Below are 16,909 nucleotides of genomic sequence, written 5' to 3'. Positions count from 1 at the left end.
ACCGTTGTAGAAAACACTGTGTGGTTGTGTCAGACCGTTTGTAGAAGACACTGTGCGGTCGTGTCGAATCACTGTAGAAGACATGGTATGGTTGGGGCAGACCCGTGTAGAAAACACTGTATGGCTCGTGTCGGACTGGTGTAGAAGACACAGTAAGGTCATGTCGAACCGCTGTAGAAGACATTGTATGGTCGTGTCAAACCGTTGTGGAAGACACTGTGTGGTCGTATCTATAGGCTGCCCAAAAGATATACATATATAGATATATCGTGCCCACAAAAGTCGTACCCTCAAAAGTTGCGCCCTTAAAAGTCGCGCCCAACACTGTGGCAACGAGCGGCGCCCGATGCGTGTGATCCTGTTTTGTCCTCTTCGTCTCTACATTGTCTATTTAAACCGAGGTTGAGGTTGGTTTAGAGATTGAAAGCAAACCAAAGTGACGAACTCTGCAACCCCTTTCGTCCACTCTGCAACCCCTTGCTTGTGTTGCCTCTGATATGGCCTCCTCTTTCTGAAGAACTCTAAAACCCCTTTCGTCTACTCTGTAACCCCCTGCTTGTGCTGCATCTGATATGGCCTTATCTTCCTGTAGTTTGCTCACCCTTTTTCCAGACCTAAACGAGTCCACAATAGAGATAACCAGTTTCTGTCGCCCTTGAATCGCAACCAAATGCCCCTGTACCAAGCACCTTTGTTTTTGCTCTGTTGAACTTTCCGATGCTGTCAGTTGAGCAAATAATGACAGCTCAATCTAATATTGAGGCCAACCATTATACGTTGAAGTCATGTGTAGAGACCATGACTGCGGTCATGAACTTGTCTCACTGGCTTTATAATAGGACAAGTGAGGTACAACAGTTAAATGCCCAACTCGCTCTACTCCAGCGCATGTATAAGGATGCGTGAGCAGAGATATGCGCACTGAAGGCGGAAAACAAGGAACTAAAATGGAAGGCCACTGTTATGTTCCGATTCAAAGGTCCACCATATGCTGCGTTTGAGGAGCAGCAGGGAGGCAACGTGCTCGGTGGACTGGGAAGCATGGAGAAAGAGCCGTTAAGGGACGCCCAAGACGGAGGCAAGAGGAAGAGAGCAGTGGAAGAAGCGAAAGAGTAAGGTCGGTGTTTGTGGTGGTTGTGGGTTGTGGTTGGTGATTTTTTTTTTTTTTTTTGGTGTAGAACAGTGCTTGGGGTTGATCCTCGATATGAATAAAAACGAGTTTGTTGTGCAAATCTGTATGACATGTATGGCACAAGACTGAGCAGAAAAATCAGGTGGAATTTTTTGTGGTGTAGAGCGGTGCTCGGGGTTGATCCTCGATATAAATAAAAACGAGTTTGTTATGCAAATCTGTATGACATGTATGGCACAAAACTGAGCAGAAAAATAAGGTGGAATGAATGTGGAATGGGTTGTTTTTGTTTTTTTTTTTTGGTTTTTTTTTTGGAAATGGGAAAAGAAGATATAAAAAAAAAGAAAGTAATGACCCGTAAGAGACATGCCCAGGTGGGTTATATGAAATAAAGGTGGAGACAACATGATTTGGTTTTGGTATTTTAAAATGATCACACCCCACTCCATAACCCACCCACCACCACCGGCCCTGTAAGGAAATAAAAATTATAAGAATGGCTGGGAGAATGGTTCGGTGAGGGGGGAGTGGAGAGATTGGTGGAGAATATTTTTCAAAAAGCAAACAAAAGGTTAGAGAGAGAAAGTAAAGAATAACGAGAAAAGTGCCCTTTTTGCTCTTGCTGGTGTAACCAACCTCACTGTCGGGGGTCTCCATTGCACCGAGACATTGCCAAGCTCCTCGAGACTGGTCAAGAAGTTACTGCTCGCATTTGGGTAAAGCATATTATCAGAGAAGAGAAAATGATGGCTTCATAGGAGATCATTGAGCTATTTTGTGAACTTATCACTGTCCGTCTTCCCATTATTGAAGTACAAAGAGAATGCCCTTTAGACTTGAAAGAAACAATTTCCAGTGTGTGTTTTGCTGCACCAAGATGTGCGGATCTGCCAGAGTTGTTGCAAGTTCAAATATCATTTGTTGCGAAATACGAAAATGAATTTATATCAGCTGCGACCGAGCCTATGCCAGAATGTGGTGTCGGGTGGATTGCGAAGCGACAAGCTGTGGTGAATTCCAAGAACACGTTCTTCTCAATGAAGAGATGGAATAAATTGTGTATTGATTGATGTTATGTTTTATGTACATGGTTGGTCTCCTTTATATAGGAGATGTGGGTGGAGAGTAGGTGTAGTGGAGTAGGTGGAGAGTAGGTGTAGTGGAGTAGGTGTAGTGGAGGTGGGGTTTACATTAATAGGCACAATTGAGTTCGGCTCTTAGGAAAATTGATAAGCGATGGCTTTGTGTGAGAAATTATTTTCTTAAATTAGGTGGTATCTGTCCTCAAAACTTTTCATCTTACATTAAATACACATTTAATTTTCAAAATATGCACGTCAATTTAATCTCAACTAATCTCATTTATATTTAATTGATCCCGAGCATCATTTCTATTTAAGTTGTATAACGACATATGGGTGTTTTGTCCATTTATGAACAAAAAATGGTGTTTGATTAAATACAGATTTGATAAGTTGAGATTGAAATTGACTCAATTTAAATATCTATAACCATAATAAAATAGAATGTATATTTTGAAAACCAACCATCTTTGACATGTTTCAATCATTATTGAAAGAGTTTGGTATAGTTACTTATAAAATAAGTTTTTGATAAATATGTTAGTTAAAAAATTAAAAAGTTACCTTGTATTGTCAAAGCACTCTCTCTATTTTTCTATATATCTTTTCATAAAAAATTAAAAACTACTAAAATAACCTGTTTACAAACGAGGCATAAATTATAGACATGAGTAATCAAGAAAATACATGCTACGTACACTTACACCAAATTAATTAATTAAATGATTGGCTATTTATTTAAGTAAATTAATTAATAATTTACTTTACAAAGCACTGCACAACTAAATTTTAGATGATCAAAATTATAATTTGAAATAATAAATAGTGTATAAAGAATTTTCACATAATGAGATACAAATGTAAGATGGTGGGTCTCACATATAATGGACTACTTGTTGGAGATCACCCCATAGTGATTTTTTCTTCATGTGAAGCCAGCTGCAGCTGGCCATGTGAAGGAACAGCTGGCCATGTGCAAGGCCAGCCTCTCCACCTCCATCTTAATGTGTATAAATGGAGAGGGTGAGAGGAGAGTTAATTGTGTGTGAGAGAGAGAGATAGAGCAAACCAAAGAGAGTGAGAGATGTGAGGCGGAGAGACGGTCTCTCTCGGTGTAAGAGAGGGAGACGGGTGAGTGAATGAGTAAGGATGGTGTGAGCTCCTCCTCTATTGTAATCTTTCTGTAATATCTCCATTGTTATAGGGATAACCAGCTACTCTCCCGTGGACGTAGGCAGTGAGGCCGAACCACGTTAAATATGGTGTCTCCTTAAGTGTGGGTGTGTTTTTTCTGCTTGGTATAATTTTTGGAAGGTCTTGAGCGGGATCCCCAATCCCTAACAAGTGGTATCAGAGCCTCGTCGGTCATTTTCGGAACAAAAACAGTGTGTTATTCAAAACTGCCAAGAAATCAAGTTGTTTGAAATCAGATTTTTAGCATACCAGGAGCAAGGTCTCGACGAGAGGAGTCAAAAAATGCAAAGCAGAGCCTTAGAGCAGACCGGATGCGCCCTCATGCGTCGCCTGAATATTGCGCGTGAAGCCCAGTCACTCATATGAAAAAATCTATTTGATATTAACTTATTGGGTTACAGTAGTATTCAATAAAAATCCTTCATATCAATTATTATTAGGCTAAATGTCGGCCTCTGAAGCACTACTGTTATTTTTATTTAGAAAATGAATTATAAAAGTGAAAATGAAACTAACTAAGTGACTGATAAAGCACTACTCTTAGCTCATTTTGTTTAGAAAATGAGTTACAAAGTAAAAATGAGATTGACAATGACTATTTGACAAATAACTATTGGATAATGACGTAGTGGGCTCACAAGCATTCAATAAAAATTCTCCCTATTATTAAGCCTAAGGTTAAAACAATGCTCTTTTCATTTTATGTTTTATTCAATTTACTTATTTTTCATTTTCTTCGATGCATGCTTTGGTTATAGTTTGGGAAACCATGACTACAGAGGAAATGCTGTGGCATTGTTAAACTCAATGTATATAGAAAGAGATAGAATAAATTGTGGATTGATTAATGTCATGTTTTATGTACATGGTTGGTCTCCTTTATGTAGAAGATGTGGGTGGAGAGTAGGTGTAGTGGAGTAGGTGGAGTGGAGTAGGTGTAGTGGAGTAGGTGGAGTAGGTGTAGTGGAGGTGGGGTTTACATTAACAGGCACAATTGAGTTCGGCTCTTAGGAAAATTGATAAGCGATGGCTTTGTGTGAGAAATTATTTTCTTAAATTAGGTGGTATCTGTCCTCAAAACTTTTCATCTTACATTAAATACACATTTAATTTTCAAAATATGCACGTCAATTTAATCTCAACTAATCTCATTTATATTTAATTGATCCCGAGCATCATTTCTATTTAAGTTGTATAACGACATATGGGTGTTTTTGTCCATTTATGAACGAAAAATGGTGTTTGATTAAATACAAATTTGATAAGTTGAGATTGAAATTGACTCAATTTAAATATCTATAACCATAATAAAATAGAATGTATATTTTGAAAACCAACCATCTTTGACATGTTTCAATCATTATTGAAAGAGTTTGGTATAGTTACTTATAAAATAAGTTTTTGATAAATATGTTAGTTAAAAAATTAAAAAGTTACCTTGTATTGTCAAAGCACTCTCTCTATTTTTCTATATATCTTTTCATAAAAAATTAAAAACTACTAAAATAACCTGTTCACAAACGAGGCATAAATTATAGACATGAGTAGTGTATAAAGAATTTTCACATAATGAGATACAAATGTAAGATGGTGGGTCTCACATATAATGGACTACATGTTGGAGATCACCCCATAGTGATTTATTCTTCATGTGAAGCCAGCTGCAACATGTCAAGAAATGATCTGGCCATGTGAAGGAACAGCTGGCCATGTGCAAGGCCAGCCTCTCCACCTCCATCTTAATGTGTATAAATAGAGAGGGTGAGAGGAGAGTTAATTGTGTGAGAGAGAGAGAGAGATAGAGCAAACCAAAGAGAGTGAGAGATGTGAGGCGGAGAGACGGTCTCTCTCGGTGTAAGAGAGGGAGACGGGTGAGTGAGTGAGTAAGGATGGTGTGAGCTCCTCCTCTATTGTAATCTTTCTGTAATATCTTCATTGTTGTAGGGATAACCAGCTACTCTCCTGTGGACGTAGGCAGTGAGGCCGAACCACGTTAAATATGGTGTCTCCTTAAGTGTGGGTGTGTTTTTTCCGCTTGGTATAATTTTTGGAAGGTCTTGAGCGGGATCCCCAATCCCCAACAAGTGGTATCAGAGCCTCGTCGGTCGTTTTCGGAACAAAAACAGTGTGTTATTCAAAACTGCCAAGAAATCAAGTTGTTTGAAATCAAGTTTTTAGCATACCAGGAGCAAGGTCTTGACGAGAGGAGTCAAAAAATGCAAAGCAGAGCCCTAGAGCAGACCGGATTTGCCCTCATGCGTCGCCTGAATATTGCGCATGAAGCCCAGTCACTCATATGAAAAAATCTATTTGATATTAACTTATTGGGTTACAGTAGTATTCAATAAAAATCCTTCATATCAATTATTATTAGGCTAAATGTCGGCCTCTGAAGCACTACTGTTATTTTTATTTAGAAAATGAATTATAAAAGTGAAAATGAAACTAACTAAGTGACTGATAAAGCACTACTCTTAGCTATTTTTGTTTAGAAAATGAGTTACAAGTTAAAAATGAGATTGACAATGACTATTTGACAAATAACTATTGGATAATGACGTAGTGGGCTCACAAGCATTCAATAAAAATTCTCCCTATTATTAAGCCTAAGGTTAGAACAATGCTCTTTTGATTTTATGTTTTATTCAATTTACTTATTTTTCATTTTCTTCGATGCATTCTTTGGTTATAGTTTGGGAAACCATGACTACAGAGGAAATGCTGTGGCATTGTTAAACTCAATGTATATAGAAAGAGATAGAATAAATTGTGGATTGATTAATGTCATGTTTTATGTACATGGTTGGTCTCCTTTATGTAGAAGATGTGGGTGGAGAGTAGGTGTAGTGGAGTAGGTGGAGTGGATGTGGAGTTTACATTAATAGCCTCCCTTAAACTCAAGGAGGATAGACACAAACCAACTTGAGTTTGGAGAGAGTAACAAAACAAGAAAATAAACTAAAAATAAAATAAAATAGGATAGAAGACACTGTATGGTCGTGTCAGACCGTTGTAGAAAACATTGTGTGATCGTGTCAGACCGTTTGTAGAAAACACTGTGTGGTTGTGTCGAACCGCTGTAGAAGACATGGTATGGTTGTGGCAAACCGGTGTAGAAGACACTGTATGGCTCATGTCGGACCAGTGTAGAAGACGCTGTGAGGTCGTGTCAAACCGTTGTAGAAGACACTATATGGTCATGTCGAACCGTTGTGGAAGACACTGTGTGGTCGTGTCTATAGGCTGCCCAAAAGATATACATATATAGATATATCGCGCCCTCAAAAGTCGTACCCTCAAAAGTTGCGCCCTCAAAAGTCGCACCCAATACATTAAAAGTAACCCCCGACACTGTGGCATCGAGCGGCGCGCGATGCACGTGATCATGTTTTGTCCTCTTCGTCTCTGCATTGTCTATTTAAACCGAGGTTGAGGCTCGTTTAGAGATTGAAAGCAAACCAAAGCGACGAACTCTGCAACCCCTTTCGTCCACTCTGCAACCCCCTGCTTGTGCTGCCTCTGATATGGCCTCCTCTTCTTGAAGAACTCTACAACCCCTTTCGTCTACTCTGTAACCCCCTGCTTGTGCTGCCTCTGATATGGCCTCCTCTTCCCGTAGTTTGCTCACCCTTTTTCTAGACCTAAACAAGTCCACAATAGAGATAACCAGTTCTGTCACCCTCAAATCGCAACCAAACGCCACTGGACGAAACGCCTCTATTTTTGCTCCGTTGAACTTTCTGATGTTGTCAGTTGAGCAAATAATGGCAGCTCAATCTGATATTGAGGCGAACCATTATATGTTGAAGTCATGTGTGGAGACCATGACTACGGTCATGAACTTATCTCACTGGCTTCAGAATAGGACAAGTGAGGTACAACAGTTAAATACCCAACTCGCTCTGCTCCAGCGCATGTATAAGGATGCGCGAGCATAGATATGCGCACTGAAGGCGGAAAACAAGGAGCTAAAACGGAAGGCCATTGTTATGTTCCGATTCAGAGGTCCTCCATATGCTGCGTTTGAGGAGCAGCGGAGAGGCAACGTGCTCGGTGGACTGGGAAGCATGGAGGTAGAGCCGTTAAGGGACGCCCAAGACGGAGGCAAGAGAAAGAGAGCAGCGGAAGAGGCGAAAAAGTAAGGTTGGTGTTTGTGGTGGCTGTGGGTTGTGGTTGGTGTTTTTTTTTTTTTTTTTTTTTGGTGTAGAGTGGTGCTCAGGGTTGATCCTTGATATGAATAAAAACGAGTTTGTTGTGCAAATCTGTATGACATGTATGGCACAAGACTGAAAAGAAAAATCAGGTGGAATTTTTTATGGTGTAGAACGATGCTCGGGTTGATCCTCGATATGAATAAAAATGAGTTTGTTGTGCAAATCTGTATGACATGTATGGCACAAGACTAAGCAGAAAAATCAAGTGGAATGAATGTGGAATGGGTTGTTTTTGTTTTTTTTTTGGTTTTTTTTTTTTTTGGAAACAGGAAAAGAAGATATAAAATAAAAGAAAGTAATGACCCGTAAGAGACATGCTCAGGTGGGTTATATGAAATAAAGGTGGAGACAACATGATTTGGTGTTGGTATTTTAAAATGATCACACCCCACTCCATAACCCACCTACCACCACCGGCCCTGTAAGGAAATAAAAATTATAAGAATGGTTGGGAGAATGGTTCGGTGAGGGGGGAGTGGAGAGATTGGTGGAGAATATTTTTCAAAAGGCAAACAAAAGGTTAGAGAGAAAGAGTAAAGAATAACGAGAAAAGTGTCCTTTTTGCTCATACTGGTGTAACCGACCTTACTGTCAGCAGTCTCTACTGCGTCGAGACATTGCCAAGCTCCTTGAGACTGGTCAAGAAGCTATTGCTCGCATTCGGGTTGAGCATATTATCAGAGAAGAGAAAATTATGGCTGCATAGGAGATCATTGAGCTATTTTGTGAACTTATCACTATTCGTCTTCCCATTATTGAAGTGCAAAGGGAATGCCCTTTAGACTTGAAAGAAGCAATTTCCAGTGTGTGTTTTGTTGCACCAAGATGTGCAGATCTGCCAGAGTTGTTGCAAGTTCAAATATCATTTATTGCGAAATAAGGAAAAGAATTTGTATCGGCTGCGACCGAGCCTATGCCAGAATGTGGTGTCGGGCGGATTGCGAAGCGACAAGCTGTGGTGAATTCCGAGAACACTTTTCTTTTCAATGAAGAGGTTTATTGGTAGGAAGATGTCGGAGGTCGAGCCAGGCAGATCTCCTACACTGTGGTTCGTGATGAGAATAGAAATGTCAAGCTTGAGGGCCCTGTCATGGGCAAGCAGTTTGCTGCTGAGAAAATCTCAGCTCAGGTTTTGGAGAAAACTTACGGACGATGCTTCAAAATGTTTGAATGATAAAGTCACAAAAGCTGTGGTACTTTCAGTCCTTCGATGTTTCAGTTCTTGAGGTTGGTGACTGAGTGTTTGAGGTACTTTCTACTTCTGGTGATACACATCTAGGTGGTGACGACTTCGACAAGAGAGTAGTAGATTGGGATACTGCTAGTTTTAAGAGAAGTAGAGGTATGTGTAGAAAACTTCAGCGGGCAGCGAAGGCAAGGTTATTGGCCGACTGCCCGCTGGTGAGAAAGAAATATAGGCCTAAATCTTATAACTCTGATACCATGTTAAACTCAATGTATATAGAAAGAGATAGAATAAATTGTGTATTGATTGATGTTATGTTTTATGTACATGGTTGGTCTCCTTTATATAAGAGATGTGGGTGGAGAGTAGGTGTAATGGAGTAGGTGGAGAGTAGGTGTAGTGGAGTAGGTGGAGTGGAGGTGGAGTTTACATTAACAGGCACAATTGAGTTCGGCTCTTAGGAAAATTGATAAGCGATGGCTTTGTGTGAGAAATTATTTTCTTAAATTAGGTGGTATCTGTCCTCAAAACTTTTCATCTTACATTAAATACACATTTAGTTTTCAAAATATGCACGTCAATTTGATCTCAACTCATCTCATATATATTTAATTGATCCCGAGCATCATTTCCATTCAAGTTGTATAACAACATATGGGGTGTTTTTGTCCATTTATGAACAAAAAATGGTGTTTGTTTAAATATAAATTTGATACGTTGAGATTGAAATTGACTAAATTTAAATATCTATAACCATAATAAAATAGAACGTATATTTTGAAAACCAACCATCTTTGACATGTTTCAATCATTATTAAAAGAGTTTGGTACAGTTACTTATAAAATAAGTTTTTGATAAATATGTTAGTTAAAAAATTAAAAAGTTACCATGAATTGTGTAACAACCCTCGTCACTGTTTACCGATTAACCACTGATTACTGCTAAACTGAGACTGATTATGATTGGTAACTGAATTGATTGAAGTACTGAACTGACTGACTGAAATCTGGAACTGAATTGATTAAGTATATCTGTTTAATTGTATGTCTATCTGTTGACTGTTTGATTATCTGTTCATGCCTTTGTGTTTAAATTGCGAATTGAAGGCCTTATCGGCGGCCGAATCTGAAATTGATTGACGATTTGTGTTCATTGGAATTTATATGATTTTATGGTGTATTTATCTAAAATATGATTTGGTATGATTAAATTAGGCTAAATGGTGTTAAATTGCATAGTTAGACTTATTTACCAAAATGCCACTTAGTGGCCCACTACATGGAACATTTGAGACTTGCCTTCATTCTATTTTGTACATTTCATCAGCCTTGTTGAGTGTATAACCGGCTAGAGAGTGAGGGAGAGTGAGAGAAGTGAGTTCAACTTGTTATCATCTTGATTTTGCTTGGAGGCTTAGGGGAATAGAAAGCTTAAGTGCATAATTGAGCTCCTAGACCTTGAATACAAGACCTAAGGTAGTGTAATTACCCTCTTGTTTGTGAATTGAACTTGTTCTTACATGATTCATGTCAAATTTAGTGGATTAAGTCATGAAATAGCTTCACATGTTGAATTATAACTTAATTCATGCATGCATGGTTGTATTGATGAATTTTAAGTTGTTTTCATGGCAAATTGTCACATGCATGTTCATAATTAAGCTTAAGTCCATGATTTCATCTTGTTTCGGGAACAATTGGCTCACTAGAGCATCAAATTGAAGCTTTGAAATGGTTTAAATTCATGCATGTTATGTTTGAATTATGTTCATGAAAATTGGTTTCAAATTGAGTTGAATTGATCTTCCTTTTGGGCCTTGATTTTATAAATTGAGCTTTGAATCATGTTATTCTATGTATTTACAAATTTTTTCCAGGAAAAGGGCCCAAAGGAATTGGTTTTAATGCATTTGAACTTGGTTTGAGCTTGGAAGTTCAAATCTAGAAATTCCAGATTTTGAACTCACGCTCGAGCGGGGTGACTGGCGCTCGAGCGTGAAATTCGTGCTCCCAGTACTTTGCATTGTTTTGATGTCCGCTCGAGCGGAATAATTGACGCTCGAGCTGGACATTGTGTCTCATGCTCGAGCGGGTGTCGAGCGCCCAATCGAGCGCCCATTCGAGCGTGATTTTCACGTATCCAGCACTTTTGACTGTTTTGCAGAACGCTCGAGCGGGTAAGTCTACGCTCGAGCGAAAACCTTTGTCTGCATGTCCGCTCGAGCGGAGTAACCTACGCTCGAGCGTGACCCCTATTTTCTGAAAATTCTGAAAATGTTTTCGGAATGCATCTTTGCATCCTCATCCCATCCTAGGCATTCTTAGGCCTAGTTTAAGGCATCTTAATGAGGATATAGATGTAGAACCACACCGAGGCAAATTAGGGATTAAGTTATTATCTTTCCCAACAGTGTAGCTTAGTGTGTGTTTGATCTGTAACTGTGTAGGGTTGGCGACTGGGGACGTGCTCTAGCTTTACTGTAGCCCAGAACTCTATGAGTAACAACTGTGTAAAGATATGTTCAAAATGATTATCTTCTGAACAATCGAATTGTACTGCTTTCTGAACTGATACTGTTAATTGAATGAATGTATGTCCTATATTCTGAACTGTATTATGGCATTCTTAGCAACTACTGTTTACTGTTACTGTTACAGAGATCTCTGTTGGTTCCCTTGTTGGAACCACTACTGTTTACTGATTGATGGCCATCATTTATTGTTCGGTCTTTTAAGACCTACTGTTTACTGTACTGTTATGCTAATGGATGTACCACATATGACTGTACTGACTGAACGACTAAAATACTGATTTAATGAACTGTTTTCATTACTGTAAGGACATTCATTCTTAACCTCTTTACGCATTACGTTATTCACTGGGCTTTAGCTCACTGTTCATATAGATATGTAGGTGTACAGGCACCAGACCGTGGCTAGAAGCGTAAGCTCCAGTTTTGTCAAGCCAACCACTGTGCCTCACTGCGAGGTTCCGAGCCTGTCAAGTTATGGCTTAGGGGTGTTTTAATTTCCCCGTCTGTCGCTGCATCTGTTTTGTATAACTGTATAGACTGTTACCGTACTGTTTAATAGGGATTAGGTCCCTGAACTGAATGATTGTATATATGTACATACTGTTCTATACTGTTCTGTACTGTTCTTGTATATGTGTATGAAAAGTATTTTTGGCATACAGACTGTCACAGCTTATTGGACATTGTTTATTTACTGTATTGGCTTCTGCCAGGTCCCTGTACTCTGTTTTACGGTATCACTGTTAAGCAGGCCTTCGATAATCTCGGATTACTGACCGGTTACGGTGCTAAACCCATAGGGGCGGGTTTGGGTCGTGACAGAGTGGTATCAGAGCGATACTTACCACGAGTTATACCACACACATGTGTCCAAATGAGCTATAGGATGTCCTAGAAAAGCGATTAGGGCATTACATGAGCATGATTAGTGTGTGGCTATGACATGACTGAATATATGCTACTGTGTTAATCTATTTAAACAAATGACTGCCTATGTTAATAACTGTTATAACTGCCTATAGTGAAATAGATAATGCGAGAACTGTAAATGAATCTGAATCCTCATCCTCTAAGGCAAGAATGGCAAGACTAGAAAGAATGATGGAACTAATAACTGAAAGACCGGACCAACTACAGAATCAACAGCCCTCACCTCCTCATCCGGTACAGCCGGAGCAGAATGTGAATGTTAATGATGGGGACATAATTGCTCTCACCCATAAGTTCAGCAAAATGAAACCGCCATCCTTTCAGGGAGGCCTCGAACCGTTAAAAGTTAAAGCATGGGTTCTTGAGACAGAAAAATTGTATGAGGTTTTTCCGTGCTCCGAAACACATAAAGTGCTATTGGCCACATTTACTCTGCAAGAGGAAGCTAGAAGATGGTGGATGCTTATCCGTGATGACAATACTGTGATGACTTGGGCTCAATTCAAAGGAGCCTTCTTTGAAAAGTACTTCCCTCAGTGTGTTAAGGACAGAAAAGTAACCGAATTCGAGCAGCTGAGACAGGGCATAATGTCCGTTGCTGAATATGAGACAAAATTTACTGAACTTGCCCGTTATGCATCACACATGGTGGACACTGATTATAAGAAGGCCAGAAAGTTTGAAGGCGGCCTTAATGTTGCAATACTGGACAGAATAAATGTTCTGAAATTACCGAATTATGTAAGTGTTCTTGACCGAGCCTTGATGGCTGAATCGAACATCGAGGCACTGAAAACTGGAACACCAGCGTCTGAATGGCGTGGTAAAAGGCAGGGTTTTAAATTCAAGAAAGGCAAGCATAACCCATTGAACAAGAAACAGAATACGGGGTCAACAACTAGCCCCAACCAAGGGAGTGGTTTCATACCAGCCTGTTCTGAGTGTGGCAAGAAGCACAAAGGGGTCAGTTACAAAATATCTGGAGCCTGTTATAGGTGTGGCAAGGTGGGCCACATGGTTAAAGACTGCCCCTCTGCTTCACAAGCCAATAGTAAAGCTGCACCAAGCGTGGCAGCATCAGCTGTTGCACCAAAACCGAACCCCAAAGCTACCAGGAAAGAGCCTATGAGGCAGGGCCGAGTGTTCGCCCTAGTACCGGGAGACGTACAGAATACCGAGACCGTTGTGTCAGGTATTCTCTCTATTTGTACTCAAAATGCTTATGTACTGATTGATTCGGGGTCTACGCATTCATATGTGTCGCATGCTTTTTCGCGAAAATTGAATAGACCATTAGAACCCATGAATTATCTGTTAGTTGTATCATCATCCATTGGGGGATCTATGACCTGTGCATATATGTACCCTGCTTGTGAAATTATTGTTGGAGATGCACATTTGTTTATTGACTTACTGCCCCTGAACATTGATCATTTTGATGTAATATTGGGAATGGACTGGTTAACAAAATACCATGTTACCATAGACTGTGTAACGAAACAAGTAGTTTTCCGCCCACCGGGTTTACCCGAATTTGTGTTTAATGGGGTTAGAGTAGTACCTTCTCCGTATTTGATTTCATCTGTGAAAGCTGTTAAATTGATTAGAAAGGGGTGTAAGGGATATCTGTGTTCTGTATTGACTGTATCTACTGATGATAGTGCTAACGTGAACAGTATTCCTATAGTCAGAGAATTCCCAAATGTTTTTCCAGATAATCTGCCAGGGGATTTGATTGACAGGGAGATTGAATTTACCGTTGATGTGATTCCGGGAACGCAGCTAGTATCTAAAGCTCCTTACCGAATGGCTCCAACTGAACTGAAAGAATTGAAAGTGCAACTGCAAGAACTGCTGGATAAGAAGTTCGTCAGGCCTAGCACTTCACCATGGGGTGCTCTTGTTTTATTTGTGAAAAGAAAGACGGCTCACTGAGACTGTGTATTGACTACCGTGAACTGAACAAGGTAACTGTGAAAAATAAATACCCATTGCCACGTATTGATGACCTATTTGATCAGTTACAGGGTGCTCAAGTGTTCTCTAAGATCGACCTCAGATCAGGATACCATCAGTTGAAAGTTAAACCAGAAGACATTGACAAAACTGCTTTTCGAACGAGGTATGGACATTACAAATTTTTAGTTATGCTTTTCGGAGTTACCAATGCACCTGCTGCATTTATGGACCTCATGAACAGAATCTTTAAACCATACCTTGATGACTTTATTGTAGTATTCATTGATGACATACTGATTTACTCCAAAAGTATAGAAGAACATGAACATCATCTGAGACTTGCCCTACAGACCCTAAGAGAACAGAAACTGTATGCTAAACTGTCTAAATGTGAATTTTGGCTTGTTCATGTTATGTTTTTGGGGCATGTTGTTAGCAAAGATGGAATTTCTGTTGATCCGCAGAAAATTGAAGCTGTAGAAACTAGCCTTGACCAACAAATGTGACAAAAGTTCGAAGCTTTTTGGGTTTGGCTGGATATTACAGAAGATTTGTCAAAGATTTCTCCAAAATTGCCTTACTATTGACTCAGTTAACTCAGAAGGGGATATCATTTGACTGGACTGACCAAAGGGAATCAGCATTCCAAGAATTAAAAACTCGACTTGTGACTGCACCGGTTCTTACCCTACCTTCAGGTATGAATGGTTATACTGTATTTAGTGATGCTTCTCATAAGGGTTTGGGTTGTGTTTTAATGCAGAATGGGAGAGTTATTGCTTATGCTTCCCGATAACTGAGACCGCATGAAAAGAACTACCCGACCCATGATCTGGAACTTGCTACAATAGTATTTGCACTGAAAATCTGGCGTCACTATCTGTATGGGGTAACATGTGAAGTATATACTGACCACAAAAGTCTGAAATATTTCTTCACACAGAAAGAACTGAACATGAGACAGCGGAGATAGCTAGAACTGATTAAAGACTATGACCTACAGATTTTGTACCATCCGGGAAAAGCCAACACCGTTGCCGATGCACTGAACCGGAAATCGATTGGAAATTTAGCCTGTTTGCTCACCGGGCAGAAGGAATTGCTTTGTGATCTTGAAAAATCTGAAATTGAAATCGTTTTGCGAGAACAAGGTGGAACCTTAGCTGTTATTTCTGCTCAACCAGCACCGATTGAAGAGATTAAAGAGAAACAGCAACTGGATGACTTCTTGAAGAGGATCATCGAAAAAAAGGAAACTAAACCAAGATCGGGTTTCAAATTTGAAAATAATGTACTGAAATTTCAAGAAAGACTGTGTGTACCGAATGATTCTGAATTGAAAAGAAGAGTTCTGCAAGAGGGCCATAATTCAAAATTTTCTATCCATCCAGGGAATACGAAAATGTATCAAGATCTGAAACTGAATTTCTGGTGGCCGGGAATGAAAAAAGAAATTGCTGATTTTGTATCGAAATGTCTTCATTGCCAACAAGTTAAAACCGAACATCAACGACCCGCAGGCTTATTGTAGCCCTTACCCATACCGGAGTGGAAATGGGAACATATCACCATGGATTTTATTGTGGGATTGTCTCGCTCCAGTAAAGGTATGGACTCAATTTGGGTTATTGTTGATAGACTGACTAAGTCTGCTCACTTCTTACCTGTTAAGACAATTTATAATGCGAACAAATTGGCTATACTCTATATTGATGAAATTGTTAGACTGCATGGAGTGCCTGTGTCCATTGTTTCTGACAGGGATTCGAAGTTTACCTCGAGATTTTGGCAAAGCTTACAAACTGCATTCGGTACTGAATTGAGACTAAGTAGTGCTTATCATCCTCAAACCGATGGCCAGTCAGAACGGACCATCCAGACTCTGGAGGATTTATTGAGAATGTGTGTCCTTGATTTTCAGGAAAATTGGGAAAGCCATTTGCCCTTGGCTGAATTTGCCTACAACAACAGTTATCATTCAAGTATTGGTATGGCGCCTTTCGAGGCATTGTATGGCAGAAAATGTAGATCTCCGATTTGCTGGGCCGAAGTTGGAGATGGGCCTTTGCTTGAGCCCGAGATTGTATACGAAACGACTGAGAAAGTGAAACTGATACAACAGAGACTGAAAATCGTACAGAGTAGACAGAAAAGTTATGCTGATGTTAGAAGACGGGATAAAGAATATGAAGTGGGTGATCACGTGTTTGTGAAAGTGACACCGATGAAAGGCCAGACTCGTTTTGGAGTCAAAGGCAAGTTAGCGCCGAGATACGTCGGACCATATGAGATTATCGAGAAAATCAATCCGGTGGCGTATCAAGTTGTGCTTCCTCCTGAAATGGAGCATATGCACAATGTCTTCCACATTTCTATGTTGAGGGACTACCTCCGGGATCCTTTCCACGTGATAGAGCCTACTCGTGTAGTGTTGAGTGATAACTACACTTACGAGGAACGGCCTATTCAGATTGTAAACAGACGGATCAAGAAATTGAGAAACAAAGAGATCCCGTTAGTGAAAGTTGACTGGCAAAACCATGGTGGCGTGTATGCCACTTGGGAGAGGGAAGATGACATGGCTAAAAGATATCCTGAGCTGTTTCCACTGAACCCTGTTTTCTTCCAAAACGAAGGTAACTCGAGTTTAGAGGACTAAACTCTTTTTAAGGAGGGGA

The 16,909-nt window shown here is 39.8% G+C and overlaps 1 pseudogene; it reads left to right on the top strand.

The window, feature by feature from the left end:
• Positions 1-16,909, top strand: part of LOC145814843 (purple acid phosphatase 8-like) — a 64,521-nt pseudogene that overhangs the window by 25,494 nt on the left and 22,118 nt on the right.

The sequence above is a fragment of the Camellia sinensis genome, unplaced genomic scaffold (assembly GCF_055761805.1).
Source record: "Camellia sinensis isolate YWXY unplaced genomic scaffold, ASM5576180v1 Unanchor13, whole genome shotgun sequence".
NCBI classification, from domain to species: Eukaryota; Viridiplantae; Streptophyta; class Magnoliopsida; order Ericales; family Theaceae; genus Camellia; species Camellia sinensis.
Note: the sequence above shows the minus strand (reverse complement) of the source record. Positions and strands in the feature narration are given on the sequence as shown.